The sequence below is a fragment of the Nestor notabilis genome, unplaced genomic scaffold, assembly GCF_000696875.1.
Source record: "Nestor notabilis isolate BGI_N333 unplaced genomic scaffold, ASM69687v1 scaffold9978, whole genome shotgun sequence".
In the NCBI taxonomy this organism is placed as follows: Eukaryota; Metazoa; Chordata; class Aves; order Psittaciformes; family Psittacidae; genus Nestor; species Nestor notabilis.
Genome location: NW_009941489.1, coordinates 46842 through 67990, shown reverse-complemented (window position 1 = coordinate 67990; position 21149 = coordinate 46842). Strand labels below are relative to the sequence as shown.

The following is a 21149-nucleotide window of genomic DNA, read 5'->3' as shown; positions in this document are numbered from 1 at the left end:
CATTTTTTAGTGTGTTGTGTCCCTGCTCATGGCAGGGGGGTTGGAACAACTATTCTATGATTCTATAATTCTGTCATTCTGTGATTCTATGTTGCTATGATTCTATGATTCTATGATTGGACATTAAATGAATCTTATCATAAACATCATCTCATCATAAACACAAAAAATTAAGACCTCAGAAATGTCCACTATTGTCCTTCTCATTGGCTGCGTCCTTCGGATTCAGAGTTCAGAAATACAGTGGTAAAAAATAAATCAAAAGACAATATTAATTTTTAATTTATAAGTTCTTAGATCATTTTTGAAAGACAAAGGGTTTCACTGGTAAAAGCCATAAGATTATTAAGCCCCTTAGATAATTTGTTTGGATGTTTCTTACCTATGTCTCCTGAAAAACATTATTCCATGTTTAAAGGACCTGGTATTGTCTGCTTTTGGAAAAGGAAACATACTGTATATTATGGGCAACTTAAAGTTTTGCTATAGTCTGGGTCTCTGATACATCTCACAGCTTATAGTTCAGGGCTGGCTCAGATATCTGAAATCCCTGCAATGCATTCTAGGACAATATGGACCATCATCAGATATAATGATGCAAGGAGCCAGGGATATCATATGCTCAGCAGAAATACCTCACCACTCTTCAGGGACAGACCTAAGGCGTATCTTGAAGTAGCTGCCTTAATCTTTTAGGACCATTTACAAAGTACTCCAACATCTGTCAGATTTTAAGAATTGGCTTGTGGAGACAGGCATGATGTTCTAAGCAGAAGGGAAGGTTGAGGAAAAATGTGTGTGCAAATACTTCAGCTTGAAAGGCCAGAACAGAACATTGTGCCAGTATCTATGGATTAAAGTCCTTGGCTGTTCCTTAAATCAATGACACCATATCTGAACCCCCAGAAAGCACGGCTTCAGTGTACCAAAATTATGAGTGCTTATAAAAATAAAATTATTAACTTCTTCCCCTCCCAACCTTCTGTCATTAGGATTGTATTTTAAAAATCTGTTTACAGTATATTTCAGAAATTTGTGTGTGTTATAACAATAACCACAATTCTGGATCAAATGAAGGATATATCAGTATTCTTAGAGTTCCTTGGCTTTTTTTACGTATCTCTGGATAGAACATGTCAGGAATCATTTGGTAATGTTTGTGAAAACTGTTATTTTTAAAATCCCAAAACTAAATAAATTGTAAAAAACCTAATAAAAATGGCAGAGTATTTTAAGACTGTAAATTAATAAATCTATCTTGTCCTCCTAAACTATACTGTCATAAATTTCAGAAGCAAAGCAAAGCTTCTCAGCAGGTTGAAAGCAGCACATTCCGTTTTATTTGCTGTATCATGAAAATCTGGAGATGCTTTTGGAATCTGTCATTCTCCCAGGAACAGCATACTGCTGCACTTCAGCACAAACACAGATCCCTTCCTGACTTCTTCCTTGTCTTTCCCAGAACGAAATGACCCAGCCACAGCAGTGGATGTCCCAGCACTCCTGTTAGCTTTCTGTCTGCTGTCTGAACAGTTATTTGTGGATGTTTTCCTGGATGAAAACCACAACACTGTCCCTTGTGCTTCCCTCTGTAACCAGTTTCAAAAATCCCTGTTGATTTATCCTTTTGAGCAAAATGTTAACACTTTTTTTTTTTTGCTATAGCTGTGGCTGATAAAAATGAGATCTTGTATTTACATAGTTTGATAACACAGATATACAGGGGCCTAAATAAAAGGAAAATTAGCTCGTGGGTTTAAAAGCTTTATGCCTTAACCAACCTGATTGCCTTCTATCATGGGAAAACTGGCTGGACTGATGAGGGGAGAGAAGTGGATGTTGTCTACATGAACTTCAGCAAGGCTTTTGACAGTCTCCCATGACATCCTCACAGGCAAGCTCAAGGAGTGTGAGCTGGATAAGTGGATTTTGAGGTGGATTGAAAACTGGCTGAATGGCAGAGTTAATTGGGTTGTGATCAGTGGCACAGAGTGTATATATATATACACCCACATATGTTATTTTATCCTATTAATTTATTTTTACTACAATTTTTACTGTTTTTTTCTTCTTTTAGCAATTCTTATTGCACTTTTCAAATCCTAAACTCACAAGCAGAGCCATTTATTTTAATAATGTCTTTACTTTAGCATCTAGTTGAACACCATTTGCAATTTTCTGAGTCTTCCTAACTACAGCAGCATTACAGCAGTGATTTAATTATTTCTTTCTCAGTATTTATTTGAGATAAAAATTCCTTGGAAAATCTCAGATCCTCTACATTTGTTTTATAGGAGTACCATGTGCAAGGAGTGCTAAGGAGTCAAGTAAACCTACTGAACTAGTCCCTAACCACTATTTAATCATGTTACAAACTGTGAACATTTCTGGCCAGCCCTATTGCACTACCAACAAATAATGTCTTTGATGTTCCTTCTTTTTAGATCTCCCAATCCTTGTTCTTGATGATGAAAAGTAAATAGCCATTATACACTACAGATGTACTTGCAAGGGACTTCCACAAAGTTTTGTCCTGTAGCACACAATAATCATTACCTGAAGATAGATAAAGGATCTAGAATGTACAGTTTATGAGACTTTTTAAAATGGAAAAAGTATTGGGAAAGTGTGTTTAGCTGGAGCACTTAAATAAACTGTTTCAGGGAAAATATTTATGTTTCCAAAAGTAATAGGTCTATTCTGAGTTTCCTGACAGTGTCTTCTCCTGAAGCTGTTATAAAGGGTATTTGAACTCAGAAGGTATTTACCTCATGCACCCTGAGCACTGGGAGAGTGAGGAGGTACTTCAGAACACCAAAGAGGAAGACACTTTCCTGCCAAACATTACTTTTTAGTAAGTCTGAAAACTCTGATGCTTTTCAAGTCTTTGAGGGTGTGTGTGTGTGTGTATGTGTACCACAACAGTGTCAAATTATCAAAAAACCCACCAAAACACCGATTTCAAGGGAATGGCCACAGAAAAACAATCTGAAATCCTCCTCTGTTACTGTAGTATCTTAGCATCTCACAGAATTGTTCATATATGTATCTTGAGGGCACCCTGCTAACCATAAAAGAGACTGAGATATACAAAAATGCAACCATGAAAGCAGGAGAAATTATGGCAGAAAGGAAAGGAAGCTAGGTTTTTGGTTCCTGCACTTCCTGTCCTCATTAACTACATCATTGGTTCCTACTTGAGGAACAAAACATAAAACACAGGGAGGATGACCTATGAAGAAATGGAAAACTTTTCTCTTTAACTTGAATGATGCCAAGATGATGATGAAGGAATATACTAATCAAACAGGTTAGATAGACATATAAACTTCCATAAGTTGGTAAGAGTGAACATACTTTAGTAACATAACTACAGCTGCCTCTGCAACATGGGATATTGCCTCATCTCTCAAAGCCCTAGTGTCAAGCTTCCATTAGAAGCAGACCATATTAGGTGGTTACAATCATGAAAATATTCATAATGGATGATGAGACAATCAACCACTGAAATACTAATGTGTTTTGTGACGGACGGACACCATCCTTCATATCCTTGAAGTATACATTAATGTTTTTCAACGTCTGTTACTCATCTTCTTGACAGTAGGATACAAATGGACTGGTTTTAGTTTCTTTTTGTACTGGCTGGACCAACATCTCAAGGGCCACCGTGAGCTGTGCTCTTGCACTACTTTCACCATAATTATACTTGGGTATCTGTAATTAAAACCATCTGAGAAAGCTATAGACTAGAAGCATCTCAGAAACATAAGCAATTAAAATAGTGATTATATGAGTCATAATGACAGCTACAGAATTCTGGCAAACAAATCTGCACCTTAAAAACTCGGTCTCTTTTCCTCTTTTTTCCTAGTAAATTTTCAATGGACCTCTCATGAGTTAATAATCAATGGAAAAAAGACCTTCGTATGCACTGTTCTTGACATCTGTATGAACACATCCCAGAACATTAAAGTAACTTTCCTGTGTCAGTCAGTCTGCAAGTAATTTTAGAGGGTGCTGACAGTGTTCAGACTTCAAGGTTTGTTAGGAACCAACAAGATACATGGGACTAGATGCGGCACCTGAAGATACAGATAGATACTCATCAGAATTTCCCTAAGTAGCTGGGTGCTCAGCTCTCACAGCTTCTCATAAATTAATTCTCTGATTATCAAAGAAAATCTCAGTGGTTGTTCACCCTTAAGGGCTTCCAAAGGCTGCCATTCCAGGCATAAATCTTGATGACAAAAGGTCTACAGTTGTCATGTATTGTGGATAAAAAGAAGTTTTGGACTCATGATATGTAATGTTCTGCTGCCAATTATATACCCAGTCTGAGTCGTTGACAGTTTCCTTTTCCTTTCACACTTAGGCAACATCTCTGGTCACAGAAAATGAAGCAAAGGCCTCAGGAAAGAAACAAAACAATTTATTTTGACGGAGAAAAGAAGTGAAGCTCTGAGCCAACTGTCTGATGCCTGGTCTATTGAGAAGATTGAGACTGAGTATCCCAGGTCTGATTTATAAGGGAAGTTTCTGGGCTAGTGTGAATTTACAAAGATCATCACACAAAGTATAATAAACAAGATAAAGAAGTATAAAACAGTTCATTTGCTTTCTTCCTTTTCTGAAAATACTTTTTCAGACTAGTGATGGTGATTCTTTATCATACATAGAGAGCCATAGCACTGCTGGAAGGAATAGTTGGAGATAACAAAGAGAAAAATTAGGCAGAGAACCGAAACCACACAAAAATTCAGAGCTATAAAATATAGTAGAGGGAAAAACATTGGAAGGCAGAAGACAATTAAGTCACAATTAATTAGTAATGCCTTATGAAACGAAAAAACCATGGGATTTAAAAACCAGTGGTAGGTCCATGGAATTGTGTTTCTATGCTTACTAAGCATATTTTGAGGAGAGAAAGAATTTGCTAATAGGATATTTCTGTGTGGATGTGGTATATTGCTTGTGGAAGGGACGTTTCCTTCCTTCAGAAGACTTTGCTTTTTCAGAGTTAGATCTAATGAGAGCCAAATGGTTCCTGGATGATTTCACAAGGTCTGTTGAACAGACACTAGAATTTTCACCTGCTGTAATCTTAGCTCAAATACAGCTTGCAATGAGGAGGAAGAGTGCAGCATTGTAGAGCCTTCTGGAATGAAATCTTTCAACTTATAAATAATAAATCACTTCAAGCCCCAAACCACATTTAAGTAACACCTCATTGAGCCTTTTTAAAAACATTTTCTCTTGGTCTACCGCATGTATAAATAGAGTTAAATAAAAATGATTTGTCTTGTTGATAATGAGACTAAAAGAACCAGTAGCAGGGAAATAATATACACTTTTAGAAGAATACTGTTAATTCTCTTTAAAATACTTCCTGTCATTCAAACAATAGAAAGATGTGTCTTTTGTTTCTTATATTGGAGGAAGGAAACATTAAAGGACAGATTCATTGGTTAATAGGGGTAAAGCACTATGTCTGAAGGAGCATGGAGGAGTACTTTCAGGAAAGTGCTGTCATGGTGAAAGGTGATAATCTCTTATTCACTGGGGACTACTGATTTAGGTATCCCAGGATGAAACCCTGAATTTTATAATTAAACAAAGGGGGCCATGACAAATATGCCAGGGAAAAGGATTTTTTTTCGTTTTATTTTATTTTTATTTTTCTTTTTTTTCGGGAATAAAGTCCCCAGGACCAGGGATTTTAAAAGCACAAAATTGTAAGTGTCATGGAAAAGAGAGAGCTGTTAAATCAGTTGCAACTGTGAAAGAGATGCAGGGGAAAAGGCCACCTCTTCCATGGATGAGGCAAATTGTCTCAATGAAAGTGTCTACAACAGTAAAAGATTCTCATCTATACCCGCTTCCCCTATAGAAGCACTTATATTTGAAAACAAAACCTTTGACATATTACAAAATATTAGAGAAGAACGTATATCATGAGGGATAAAAGATGGCACAACTATTAGAGAAGAAGCATCTCTAAGGGAAACCTTTTGTCCACTATCTCACACTGCAGCCAAGTTGCATGGTAGTATTTTGGTTGCTTTCTTTTACAGATAAGTGAAAATTTCCTTGTAGAATTTTTCTTTGCAGTTAACCACAACCCATGTCTCAGGAATGTCCTTATGTCTTGTGAATATATTGAGAAAAAAAGTCCAATTCTTCTTTCAAATTATCTTGCACAGATTTCTGGTCTTCACAACAGAAAGACCATACAGCAAACCAAAACAATACCACAAAAAATGTTTCAGCAAGGGTGTCTTGCTACATTTGCCCCTAGGGTAAACTCTGAAATGTTGTGGTATCCTTCCAGGGTTGAAGAACCAAAGTACTGCTCAGGCATTTCTGAGAACATATGTGTCCCACAGAATTTTCTTCAGAAATTAAAGAAATAGCCATGACTATTTTTCCATGTCAGGGCATAACAAGGTATTTTACTCAGCCAAGACTTTTAGGAAATGAGACTGAAAAGCAATGAGCCGTACTTCAGACACGAGGCACACTTGCAATGTTCATTAAAGGGCAGTCAGACCTTTTCCTGTTAGATTCAATGTACACAAGATCAAAACAACAACCTCACCCAGCTGCATTCCTTCGACAGTTTTCCAGCTGCTTCATCATGCACTAGATCTAACATTAATTGTGGGTAAGTCTGTGCATGCTAATTAAAACAATGTACCTCTCACATACTTTTATGCCTTCCAGGCAGTGAGAACACAACAACACAGCTGCTCTTCCAAGTCAGAGTATGGGAGGATAAGAGGTAATTGACCCTGCAGTTGTTAGGTTAATTCACAAAGGGAAATCTCTTGCACAACTGGTGTTTCATCTGCTCTCACACAAAAACAACTGTACCAGATGCATTCTCTTTATACAAGTTATTCATATAAAGTCATGAAGACTAATTACTTAAACAAGGAGCTCCACAAGCACAGGAAATAAGGAAGTCTTGTGCTCCATATATTTCTGCTGCATGCCTGAGTGACTTGAGTCTAAGAAAGCATAGGCTTCACTTGAAACTTTTCCTGTGTCTGGGACCTGCTTAAAAACTCTTCCTGTGCGGGAGAGGCATGAACAAGAACATCACCTTTTTTCCTCTATTAGGCATAACACATAGGTTCTTTTGCTGTAGCTGGTCATCCATTTTCACAAAACAGGTAACAGCTTAATTACCTTGGATACTTCTACTCCCCTGCTGAATTCCTTCAATGAAGTATTGGTTTCACTGGGAGGAGAAAGGAAGTGCATAATTAGGAATACACATTGACAGGCACATGGACAGCAAAAGCTTCATGCTGCCATAGTCAAGTTAAAAACCTCACATGCAGATGTCAGATAAGATAGTTTTCTTTACATACAGGAGACTGTTGATTTTACTCCAAGGGTTCCAAAAAAATTATGGTTTCCTGTAATAAGCAAACCCACAAAATCCTGCAGAAACCCACAAAAGCTTAAACGTACTCAGTGTACAGAAGAAAATGTGTAGGTCTTAATATGCTGGTTGGGTGGCTTTTAACATCCATTATTGTTTGACACAGGAGGAAATTATGTTATGCCCCTCAAAGGTTCCCTCCAAGCAGCACAAGATGATTTCCGATTACTGCATGCATATCTGCTGAAGAGAGCCTAAGCCACATCATTTGGAGTCAAACATGAATCCGAACTCCCTAAAGGTGTTCATGCCTGAGGTTTTGGGTTGATTTGTTATAAAGATAAAATGACCACCTACATGTATTTATCTAGATCCCAGTCTAAATTTTATGCTTAAAAGTGGGCAGAGTTTTGGGTTAAGATTACCAAGGGGAAAAAAAGAAAAAGTGTTGGTCAAATCAAAGTTAAAGTTTTCAAATATTTCTCATTTAGCTTAAGGGAAAAATTCAGAGGAGCTTCTGGAATGCGGGGAGGGATTGTTTAACAAAATTAATAGAAGAGTTGAGCTTAACCCTTCAGATGAAAGTCTCAATCAATGTCTGCTAAAGAAAAACATAATTTAAATTCATTAACACAGTTCTGTTTAGACATTTCCGGATGATACACTTAATGCTACAAATTCATGCAACTCTTACCTACTTTATATATTATTGCCCAAAGGTAGTTTACACTCTTAGGCTAGAGCATGAAGGGAAAAGCACATCACTTATAGCATTTGATGCATACAATAGTGCTATCTGCAGCTGTTCATTCTTCAGCTGCTGTTAGGAGCACTTCTTTCCTAATAGGGCAGTTGCCTCTAGTGACAGAGTCGTCTACCTACTGTGAGCATTTTGTGTTAGCCCAAAGGCTAGCACTTTAGATAGGAAGAAAAAAGTTAGATTAAGTGCTGCATTTTTAACTTGCATGACTCCCATAACTTTAGTGAAGATTCGTAACATTAAGTGGAGTTTCCTCCCTTTTCTTTAGAGCATTGGATCTCAGGTTTACAAGGAAATGCAACTTTCATCTTCTTAAAAAGTTTTTACATCAGATTTGTAGTGTAGAAATATTAAAGTCATTATTTAGTGCTTCTGGATGTCTTCATACGGTTATATACTTACAGAGAGGAAGAACAGAATAGCTGAGCAGGGTGTGACTGAATTGGTAAAAGAGTAAACTTATTTAATTTAGCTATTAGAAAACTCTTGAGTCTGAACCTTTGTATTTTGTAATAGAGCTCAGGTATAGTGTCCTTTTCTTGAGCACCAAGCATTAGAAATTTAAAGGAGCAGAAAGATTCCTGGTAAACAAAGGGAGGAAAGGAATCAATCTTGTTTGGGCAGATTTTCAGTCTTGTTACTGTTAAATATTAGAGTATTTCTTATATCTGGAACCTAGAAAATAGCCACTGCTAAGTTAATATGTACATTATTTATTCATTATTTTCACAATAGCTGCAGCAAGTGAAAACCATCTTAAGGCTCCTTTAACCTTACTTAGGAAACTAGTCTGGCATACTGATACTGAGAATAGGCAAATTAGAGCCATCGAGTTTTCCCTCATTTTGAAGTTGCATTAATTGTTCCTTGGATGGAGCAGAGAGAAGGGCTTGCATCTGCATTCTAAAGGAAAAGAAACCACAAGTGGAAGAGAAGACTCAGTCTTGGCATGACTATATCAGCCCATAAAGTGATATGAAACAGAGTAATATGTCAATGTAGCTTCAAAGTACAAGCAAAAATTAAGCAATCCAAATGGTATATATATTCTGACAGTAACGACGAAGAGGCAGGAAAGATCTGCTCATAAAAAGAGGAAGACTGTAGAGACCTATGCCTTTGAGAAACAGCTGTGTGGTCTGATTTCATCTTTCATTCAAAACAGAAATGGAAGCTTTCCTAAGTACATGGAGAAAAAGTCATCCAGAGAATTATGTTTTATCACAACCCAAAGTAAGCTAACACACGATATGCTACAGGAACACTCAATGGTTTGTCACAGAATTCTTTGCCACTTCGAAGTAACTACATGAATTGTTCTTTATGTTTTGAACAGTTTTCCAACTGTCCTTTATGAATTAATATTAAAAACTTGATGGAAAATGCAACATTTGCAGCTGAATAAAACCCTTTCCAATGAAATATTGTTCTTTTTTGAGAATATCTGTACGTAAAAAAGAGTTGGTTACTCTCTTGAGTAGCTGGTTTCAGGAAACTAATCTGTTAGGACAGTAAGGACCTGCTGACAATTACTAATCAGCCTAAGCCACGTGTTTCTCTTTCACATCTACTTTAAACCTCAAAGCCTGTACCAAAGCAGTGAAACACCTATAAAACAAAAGGACCTATATGCATAAAAGACTTCACCTTTACTTAGTTGTCAACAGCCTACATAAATTATATGACTTCCAAGGCTGGTGTGAACAATGCTTAAATGTTTTACTTTGGCTGCAGATAGCAGAAGTATACTTCACTTAGTTGAAGTGGAACACTACTTTAAAAAAAAAAAGGGATTTGGGGAGGGGATCCTATAAAAGTGTGTTACGTTTTAAAAAAATATTTTTTGAACTATGGACTTAGATTCTGGAGAATGATTGTGGTAAGATATGATTTGTGACAAGAGGCCTATTCATAGTTTTCAAAAGCACATTTGCCACAAGGTGGCAAACTATGTCTACAGGTTTAAATTGTAAACAAGGTTGTAGAGGTGTCAACACATGCCTGAAAACATTTTCTTTCCTGTGCTCAGATAGAATACAGCACCATATCAGTGCCTGATGTATCTCTGCTACGTGCAGGGAGGAGGAAATTCTGTTCTTACGAAACAAGACAGCATGCAGGTGAGGAAAGAGGCATTCAGCGTGCTAATGCTTTTAACTTACCTCTTAACTCACAGAATGTGCATTTAAACAAACTTTCCACATCTTCCTGAGAAAGTACTCTAAATTGCATAACAAGAAAGTATGAATCTATGGAAGCAGCTGCTAAACTTGCAAATAATAATTAACATCATTGTAAGGCTTGGCTTGGTGCAACTAAGTTTTGTACTGGGGTCGAAACTTTTCCAACCTAATGGGACATTATGGATGATGTTCATGGGCACTGGACTTGCATGTCATACCAGAGCACTAAAAGTCTTTTAAAATAAACGAACACATAACCAAACAAAATTCCATAGCTAGATGATGTTAAAATATACATGTTGGTAAGATGAGCGTAAAGGTACAAGTTAGTTTGACTTGTCTGCTTGTGTGTTAAGTAGAATAGAGCGACGGTAGATGGCACTGTTATTGGAGTATCAAGGAGAAAGCGAACAAACAAAGCAACAACAAAAAAACAACCTTTCTGGTCTTTAACAAAAGGCTTTTACAATAATGATGAATGTGTAGTAAGTGTAGAGTTCCTTATGGAGAAATCTATAAGAAAGGAACATTTCTGGGCAGGTTCCACTTCTGCCTTCTATTGCTTCATTGCAGCTGTTTTAGTAGCCTAGCGTTTGATAACTTTCTGATTGTAACTATCTAGATCAACTCATGTAATTGTAAATAGCAATGTAGATAAACTACTGTTCTGAACCAAAGAACAACTGCTATGTGAAGAAAACTCTCTGGTATTTTATCAAAGGATAACTAACATTCTTTAGGTCACCTGTTGGGTGTTTAAAAATCCCTAAACTAACCAAAAGGGGAAAATAATAATAATAAAAAAAAAAGAAAAACACAAACAGCAAATTTTAGGTGACTTCTCGGAGGGCAGATGCTTCATAGCATGATTGTTAGGACATTAATATGGAAAACTAGAATATGGATGGAAAAGAAGAAATTGGCTCATGGAACCTAAATTTTAGGTGAGCGTCTTATGGTACCTCTTCAGAGGTAATGAAGGAAAAGTCTGAGATGATTATTCCTTCCCCTCCTGAGATTCTACAGTTAGGTTTTTCACATCAGATCCGGCCATATTGTATGCAGATGCTTTTTGAGCAACCCAAAGTGAACACTTAAGTGTGCAAACTCCGAGTAGGAGTCATATTAGGCTGCCCTCTCAATATGGAGTTAAGTGACAGACCTGCTCTAATGGCTCTACAAATGGTCCATGCAGAAGGAGTCTTTAAATAGTTGTTGACAGTTAGTGGATCTTTCCTTTTCATTTTTGAGGCATTCCAGTGCTAATGGAAAAAACAGGAGAATGAAAAAAAAACCCACATCTGTATCTGTTCCACAGAGACTGTCTCTTTATCTGTCATGTCAAAACATCATAAAATGTACAACCCCTCACTGACACTAAGGAGTTAATGTCTAGGATGAAATCCAGCTTTGGGTCTTTCAGACTTCGTGTTTAAAAGAAGACTTAAAAATAATGGACTCAGCAGTGTATTAGTGTCATCACGCTGTTGACAAAGATTCACTGTCCTCCTTGGAAAGACAAGTTTGGTTTACTATTGTAAAAGTATGAATATATATTTTGTGAGGAGGACTTTATACTGTGACACAGATTTTCAGACTGAAGTACTTAAAACTCATGCCTCTGACTCTGGAATTTGGTGGCTAAAAAGAACTTTGTCCTAATAGTTGACAAACACTGAGTTATTGCTCTAAACAGCTGTGCAATACATCTGCAAATAAGGACAACTGAGCACAGGGATCCTGAATTACTGATGAGGACTTTAGTGGTGCCAGCAGGCATGGATTGTTGTGATGGACTGTTACCACAGTAAAGTCTGAAACCCAGGACAGGCCCTCTGCTCAAGGAGATCAATAAGGCATCAAGAAGAGCATGGGGCACATGGCTGGATTGTGATTTCATCTCTAAATCAGAGTTGTGGAAATTAAGTAGACAGGTAACAAATACATACGTTAGAGGGTATGTAATGTCCTGGTGAACTGCAGATGGAGGTTTTCCACTTTCATGTGTCATTAGACTTACATAAGCAACAATACAACTTGAGGTTCAGCTTGTGATCTAAGTGCAGCTAGCCCTGAGCAGCAGCTCCTGTCATTAATCTGTGAGTGCACATAGCACAATGTTGTGCACAGCAAGAAGGTGGAAACAAAGAAGTGAGATTGCTGTTTTAATAATAAGTTAATAGTTAATTATTTATGAGAAAAATAGCAGGGAAAGGTATAAAATCTGAGGAAAAAAATGTAGATTCAGATGATGGTAAACCAGCAATACTGAGGATCAGTTTATTTCAAAGAATGGCACAACTTAACACTTCTGCGCTTCCCTGATGGTGATATGGCCAGCAGATACTCATCAGGTGACTGTATTGCTGTGTGTGAATATATCTCAACCTATATCTTGCCATATACCTTCACCCATCCCACGGCAAGTTATAGCTTGTCCCAGGTCATGCCTCTATGCACTAGCTATTGAATAATTGTGTGCCTGTAACTGCTGTGCCTGATCCTGCCCTCAATTCTGCACAGTTGACAAAAGAAGCCAAAATGAAAGTAAGCTAAAGATTTGGGTTCTCCAAAGGACATTTGGAAGTTATGACATGTACGACAAATGACTGTGATCTTGACTGAGTTAAACAGACAGCTATTTTAAGACCTTGCTTCTTCTAAAACTTCAGTTTTGCTTTTCTTCAGTTTTAGCTACTTTATTTATTTTTTGGCTGCATATGTATCTTATGAAAGATATAAAGTTTCATCTTTTTAATTCTACTTCTCTCTGCTCACTATTAGTTTTCTTGGATAGTATGCGGTGATTGTCTTTTTATGAAACATAACTTATTGCTTAAATATAACGCTGCTGATTGCATTGTTTTCATGAAACTTGTTTCATTAAGAACTTTCTCCCAAACCTTCCAATCACACCACTTTCATTAGTTTACTCTGGATTTGCGTGATCAATGTATAAAGGCTACTATGGCCACTGACGTTCAAATTGCAGGTCTTCTAAAATGCTTGACATTCCACCTAGTTCTAACTGCTTTTCATCTGCAAATGTTATTGTTACTAAAAAGCATTAAGCTGAGGCTTCAAAATTTTTACAAGTTATTCTTTCATTTTATCTGACTTAATCTTGCCAAATAACTGTCCCAGAGCAAGTACATGTTGAAAGAGAGAATGTGTGCTTGGAGGAAGATCTGCATCATGTTCAGTTCATTATGGGTGGCAACCCATCAATCAGACACAGCCCTTGAGAAGGCCTTTAAAGTAGATAAACTGAGTACCAGACACACCCAAGACCTGGACTTACAGCACAGAGTTTTTTTTACTACACAATATAAATAGTGAATATATCTGTACCAAAAGAAAAAAATTAAACAGTTGCACGTTAAGATTCTAACAACAGCAATGAGAGAAATAAGAAATGTGATTTTGATCCTGTGTTGATTTATTGGCAAGAATTCAGCACTGAGCTAAATTCAAGTGCAAATATCAAACAGCAGATTGAATTCATATTCCCTGGTTAAAGGTGCAATTTAGCCAAGAAATAAGTCTATTAAGACATATACTGTACAATGTCTACTATAAAGAAGTCCAGCTGTGTCCAGTTATTAGATTTTTTTTCTTTTTACTATTTATCTTCTTTGTATTTCTGTAATTTCTCCTCTACATCTATAACATGGATGTGCTATTAATTCTACATTCATAATAATAATATCCTTTTCTCATACACTGTTTTCCCTTGTTAGATATATATAGAACAACTTACAGAAGATACCACTATTGATATCCTTTTTACATGGATGAAGAACTATGGCATTATATTTCTTAGAAACATTTCTCAGAAAATACACCTTTTGCATATGAACTCATGGTCATCTCTGCTCTTCACAATAGCTCTGCCCAGTCCATTGACCAAATCTTTAGGAAAATGTAACATCTTCTATTAAAGCAACTGGTATAACTCGTAAAATAGTCGAACTAGCTTACAGAAATCTTCCTTTAGGTTAATGGTGAACAACCTGACTGAATATATCTGATATTTGTTTAGAGCAAATAAGTTTGTTTTGCATTTTAGCTGAATTTACATAACGCAATATGCTATTGTAAATTCTTATACTCATAATCTTAGAAAGGATTAGAGCCTGGGATAAAGAATAAAAGGAGTTAATGCACACATACACAACTTCTAAAAGATCTTCAGGCATTTAAGCCCTAAATGATATTTAATGTCCATGAAATACAGGTACCCAAGTCCCATTTTCAGACCTGGCTGACGCCACTACATTATTTTATTGGGCAATATATGGAAAAACTTGGAGTTAATTCCATATGCCTAAACCTGAATTTGGTCCTTCACCTCAAAACTACTTCAAAATTCTTTCTTGGGGATGATTTTTAGGGAATAAGTATAAATCAGGATGCTAAGCACTAGCAGCTCCTACAAAGGTTAGAAATGCCTCAGTGCTGTATCTCCTAGCTGAAAGTGTCAATTATTCCACTTCAAGGCTTCTGCTTTATTTCTGTGTTTTAAGCAATACTGAACTTTTATTGCTTCTGGCAAGTAGTGGACATGTCTTTGATATAACCCAGTCTCTAATTTTGCACACAAAAGGGATTTTGACATGAAAATTGTAGTATCTTTGGATCAGTCCTTAGGAAAACCAGAGGAGTAGTATGTTTTTATTTTTTTATTTCTCTACCAATTATATCTCTTAATTCTTCCATGGAGAATGTCTTGACAGAACAGAACAGATAAGAAAGATTCATTATCTATACAGTGGTAGGAGGTTATAAAATACCTTAGTAACAGAGTTTAGAACCACAAAAATGTGTTCTTTGTTAGCAGTGGGGAAGTAATATTTTCCCTTTCATTCACAAACAGATGATCTTCAAGAAACAGGCTTTTTGAGAAATGTAGAAAAAAAGTGAAATCCTCTTAAAAATTCTGCAAAACCAATTTCTGACAAAGTTCAAACATTGATGGGTAGGACTTTCTGAACTGTGGCCCAAGATTCCCTGTTCTGTGGTTTAGAGCTCATGATTAGAAGAGTTTTTAATAGCTTCTTAGATAGTATTTTCAGTTAAGGGAGCAGATAATAGAATATGATAATACATGGAAAAACATCTTTAATTGACAACCCATTGATTTAATATTTGGGGAATTATTCATTTGAAGCATGTCTTAGTCTTTTTCTAATCTATTATATTAAAAGACTTTTGTTTTCTTTTATTTCAAATAGGGGCTCTAGTAATACCACTACTCTGGAGTTAGTTTTATAAATAAGATCACAAGCCTCTCATGCTTATTACAATATAATTAGTATAGAAACAACTCTTGACCAAAAGGTTTGAAATAAGAGAAGACAAATTTTTGTGCAATACTGAAGAACATGTGTTGTGATGTTCAAGCACATGACTATAACACGAACCATGCACAATCATCTTTCGTTTACTGGGGGCTAAGGGTGTATTCGTGACTGAGCAGTCAAGTGATCCTTTAAGTCTCCATATCAGGGAGCCCTAGCTGATGACTTTATTTAGGGACATATCTGTTCTTCAGCAAACTAATAAAATCAAGGGACAGCATTGTGCAGAGAGAAATTGTGAAGCCTGTACTATTTAAAACAATTTAGAAAATTGTGTTTCTCCACAATCCCCCAAACTGGATGAGGGAAATAAGAGCAAGGAGAAAACTAAACTGCACAAAAGGCAGCTTTCTGAAGAAAGAAACAGGTCACCACTCAGCAGAAGGGTTGAAGATCATCTTTTGAGGAGCAAATCTTGTATTGTTCTTTGATGCAGGAAGGAAATTGTTGCTGTTTCCTTCTCCTCATATAAGAGTGCCTAAAGAGGTGCTAATCAAAAGAGGGGCTGATCAGCTTCAGAAAAATAGGTGACAGATGGCTGAGAAATAGGAATACGATGAAGAGGTGCATGCAGGCTCCTCCTGTCTCAAGTAATCTGAAGACATGTTCTATTAGGCCTGTGACATGTTTAAACATCTTTGGTAGTGAACAATGATAAGGTATGCAAATGGAGGTCAGAAATGTATACCAGCACAAGTCAGATAGATAGACTGGTGTACCTAGACAGAGAGAGGAAGAATGCAAGCCTCAAATGGGGTAATCAGAAAAAGCTATCAGAAGAACGAACAAATGTTCCAATATCATTCCTGTTCCTCTCACATTTAAAAGGGAAATGGAAGTATTTCACAGTGTTATATTCAGAGTGGTTTTGGAGGAAAGTGGGAAGAAAGGGCAAGCAATATTGTCTCATTCAGAGTAATATCGGAAATATCTAGTTAAAGATGTGCATAGTCATGCACCTTTATTGGTTTCGTATTTGTTAAAGTGTGCCTTCTGACTTCCCTGCTTGAAGGAATTAAACATTGTTTTTAACTCACATGGCAATGTACAGCTTTTGTATGTTTTGAGCCTGTAAATATTATGTTGCCATGGAAGCCAGCCTCAAACACGCCAGGAGCTTTTCAGTACATTTTCAACAAAAACATGGAAGATGAGTGGGGTTTTTTAATCATTATTTTTGTCAAAGAAGAGTATGTCTGAGGCAGGTACAGACCTGGTCACTGAGCTGTTTTGTCCAGAAACAGGAGCAGTTCTATATTGTTGAGATGAGGTGAAAATTCCACAGAGGTGAGGATCAAGACTGACATCTGGTTTTTAAGAGTTCAGGTCAGTAATGGGCAATAAATTAAGTATACTAAGTCCAGTTTAAAGGATTCAATATATTGGTAAAACAACATCAAAAAAGGTGGAAGGAGAAGCAGCAAGCCGCCCGACTCTGTGTAAACATCTTATAAGGTAGCAGGCTTAAATGCAAAAAAAGATATGTAAAGCCAAAAAGGATTTTTCAAAATCATCATCTATATTTTGATGGAAGAAGGTGTAGGGCCATATCCAAATTCCACTGAGGTCATTGGAAATTCTTCTGTTTACTTAGATGAGGCTGGACCTAGCCCTAAAAGTCAAGCTGGTTTCCTCATATTGCATGACAAATGCGGCTCAAGAGAAAGGAAAAGTACAGATAGACTGAGGTGTGTACGCTATGCTTAGCCAGCTGGCGTGGAATACATTGCTGATGATGGTCCTGGGCAGATGGTTGGTTTGGATGTCTGAAAGTTTTAGATTTCCAGTAACCCACAAAAAATCAAAAGATATCTGAAGTTTGGGGCCAGCACAGGCTGGTGCTCCTGGTCACTGAGGTTTTTACTCCAGACATTAGAGGTCTTTTAAAAGGTTCTGGAAAATAAAGATCTGTTCCTCCAGAAAGCATCTGAAACAGCAGTGACCTGGGATCTTTTTCATTTAGCACAGAAGTACTCTGACTAAAAGCCTGTTCTATAGCTCAGGACCTAGCTAAGAAGCACAGTTAGGCTTTTGGAGAGCAGCTGTGGCTTCTCTGCCTACTTTGATTATGCAAATGTCTCAAAAGTTATAACTGGGTTGAGGAGGCTTCATGTGCCAGCTGTTGCTGATGTTCATCCCTCCCAGGTCTGGTATAACCTGCCTCTCCCTCCACCAGAAACCCTGCTTCCCCTTTCACCCATGTTTCTTACTGAACTCCATCCACTTCTGCACAACTTTTTCCTTTTCCATGAGCAAAGCAATTTAACTTCATGTTTCTTCTGTTGAAAAGTAAAACCAAATGTTTTAAAATTTGCCTTTATCCAGAACAACAACAATTGAAGGCTGAATTAAAAAAAAAGCAAAGGAAATAATCTTTTTAAAGCATCTGTCTAATAGAATAATAGTGATTTTATTTTTTTTAAATCTCGTGCCTTTCTATTGCTGACCAAGAATGAAAAAAGCATAACATTCTTTCACAGTTGAAATATGTAATGAAAAGTGCATCTTCTCTAGGAAGTCCCCAGTTCAGGGAAATAAGATGTTTCTGTTTTCTAAGATGAGCTGAGTAGAGGGACTGTGACCACAGTTAGGACTAATTGTCAGGAAAGCCGATAGTTTTGAAAAAGGGATAATCTGGAAGAGGTGTCCTAAATTAATAAGCAAGAGCAGTTCTAGCAGAGGGAAGAGAACATCTAATGATCAACAAGTAAAGGAATGGTTGAAAAATATGTTAAAATCTGACAAGAAGGATGGGGTTGGGTGAACTGATGGGAGAAAAAATCTTATGTGATCAACCAAAAAAAGAAAACTCTGAAGTTACCTTCAAAAGCTGTTTCAAATTTTTCCTTTTTCTTATTATCAGCAGGTCTAGATGGAAAAGAAACAAACTTTTTAATTGGGAGAGAGTGAAATAGATAGCCTGATATCATTTGTACAGAGATGACTGCAGTATAATACTGCTACAAGCAACAGTAAAGCTAATGTCTTTAAGCTAGTTAAATCATGAAATGCTTATCTAACTTTCAAGATCCCCACAACTATCATCATTTCTTTTTGTGCTTTCTTTTTTACCACTCCTTTTCCTTAGATGTCCGGATGATGTTTCAGGGTTGACTTTAATGTTGTCCCAAAGGAAATAGCTGAAAGATCCAATATGGTTTCTTTTTTAGAAGCCAAGAATATTTTATCTCTGTCAACATTTTTCTGCATGGAAGCAGGAATAAATGACACATGGAGACTGCTTCATATCACTGTTAACAATTTGACATTACTTTCCTGAAATACTTTATTTATATAAGAATCAAGTTTTAAATAAAGATACATCTCTTATAGAGGGTTTTTATGTGTGATATTCACTATTTGCCAACAGCTGTAGACTGTGAACCTTGGAACATATTTAGATTATGCTACTACAGCCATAGGTATTATTTGGTTTCTCTAAGCTTGCTTTGCATCTGATTGGCAATGTTCCAGTGTGTTTTCAAAAGCTGAAGCCTAATAAAAAAAAATCTAAAGAGCATAATTTTGGCTTCACTTCTTTCTGATGTTCTAGGGGCAGTCACACACACTTGTTAAGAAACAATTGAATAGATACACAAGATTATGTCGGTGACAAAAAAGGTAAGAAATTTGCTTTCCTGATCAGTCCCTCAGCAGTCAGTAATATACCCAGGGGACAGGTTCATTACATGTGAACTTGATCAAGATGGTGTTAAAGTTGGATTCTGGACAAACCGAACTGCTTGTTGAGTGAACTGCTCAACATCAAAGAGAAGCTTACACATTACGCTGTATTCTCAGCTCTGAGCTCTCTCCCAGACTCTTTGTTCTAAGTACATGTATTCAAATGGGAAAATGGGATTGTCAGTAACACACCTGAATTTTTTCCCCAGTTAAAATGTGTAAAAAAGTCTGTCCATTATTCTAAATCTTGAATAAATCTTCTTTATTACTTTTTTTTCATCTCTTCTTACCAGCAGAATATTTGATATCTTGGACCTGAATAATAGTTTCTCCAAGACAGCCTAGATCACTGTGAAGATACCGTGTTTCACTACCAACTAGTCAACTAATATTAACAGATATAATGGACAGAGCACTGCATCTTAAAGAAGCAAGGCAAAATATTTCAACCTGAGTTTCATATTTGAAAAGTAGACTTTCACAAAGATCTGAGCTGCTTATGTTGCTCTCACTGTGGTGAATGTAATGTAGATGTATTCTGACAGTTCAGTGTTTTTACTGGCATTATAAAGTTCTTTCTTCCTAGGACCCTAGCAATACTGTTCCTTGAGTTGCAGTAAATTTAGCCTCTGCTTGACTTTTGTCAAGTTTGCGGAGAACTTGTCCATTCTTCTGACCATTCTTCAAAGAAACTGTGGGAAAGTGCAAGATGCTTTCAGTACTTAACTGCTTTAGTCCTTCTCTTTGCTTGCAGTGAGGGCAAGCTGCAACCCTGAATGTATATAACCACATTTTAGCTTGCAGATTCAATCAAGGCAGCAAAATGGTTTTGTCCCTCCAAACCCTTGAGGTTGTGCTAGGCTGATTTTTAACTCGTACTATCTCTGAGTGAAAGGACTTCTGTCTGTGGATAGGAAATCTAGGGTTTTACTGTATCACTGAAGTTAGCTCTAAATAGAAATGCTTCATATGGCTTGTGTGGTGATTTGTCAAAGGGCTCTTTTCTGTTGAGAAAAACACTTCACTGCCTGCTTTAACATGCAATGGTTATTTTAGTTATGCAGCACTACAGCACATTACCGAAGCTTTAACGGTGGTTGTGGTGGTGCCTAACAGCTTGGTATTGCCTATCCAGCTCACTGTTGTAGGTGACTGTATAAATAGAGAGAAGAAAGTAAATATTTGGCAGAAAGCTTTCGAAATACAGCATAAGCATGAATTCTTGCACCTCAAGTCCTCAAAATAGTCAGCATTTAGGTGCATCTTTCTAGTACCCCATTATAGTCATCATCTTTTCTGTTTCCTGCAGGATTGGGAGTGATGATCTGGTAATGGTATGATAATAAAGTTAAATATAACATGGGGAAGGCTGGAGATAACTTTAGAGCCAACTAATTACAGACTCCAGTGCTGGGGCCTGCAGATGCCTCTCACAAGGCCCGATTGCCCAAAGCTCTGTCCAACCTGGCCCCATGCACCATCACTGACAAACACCACTGCCGAAACCCGGGATCGAACCAGGGACCTTTAGATCTTCAGTCTAACGCTCTCCCAACTGAGCTATTTCGGCAGATATTTGATTTATTATAGGAAAGGGTAAAGGAATATAAAACCTTATCACTGAGCACACTGAAAGTTCCCGGGTGATGTGATGCTTTAACCCATTTCAGTTTCTTTACCCCCACGTTTCAGGGGAACAAGAAGCAGTAGAAATTTATGAGGAATACATAGGAAGCTAGGAAGCTGCTTCCACTTTAAGCACTGATATTTCA

The 21149-nt window shown here is 37.0% G+C and overlaps 1 non-coding gene across 1 annotated transcript; it reads right to left on the bottom strand.

Moving 5' to 3' along the window:
* Positions 1 to 20874: 20874 nt before the first annotated feature.
* Positions 20875 to 20947, bottom strand: TRNAF-GAA. Its single transcript has one exon. It is a non-coding gene; the product is annotated as a tRNA-Phe (tRNA).
* Positions 20948 to 21149: the final 202 nt, after the last annotated feature.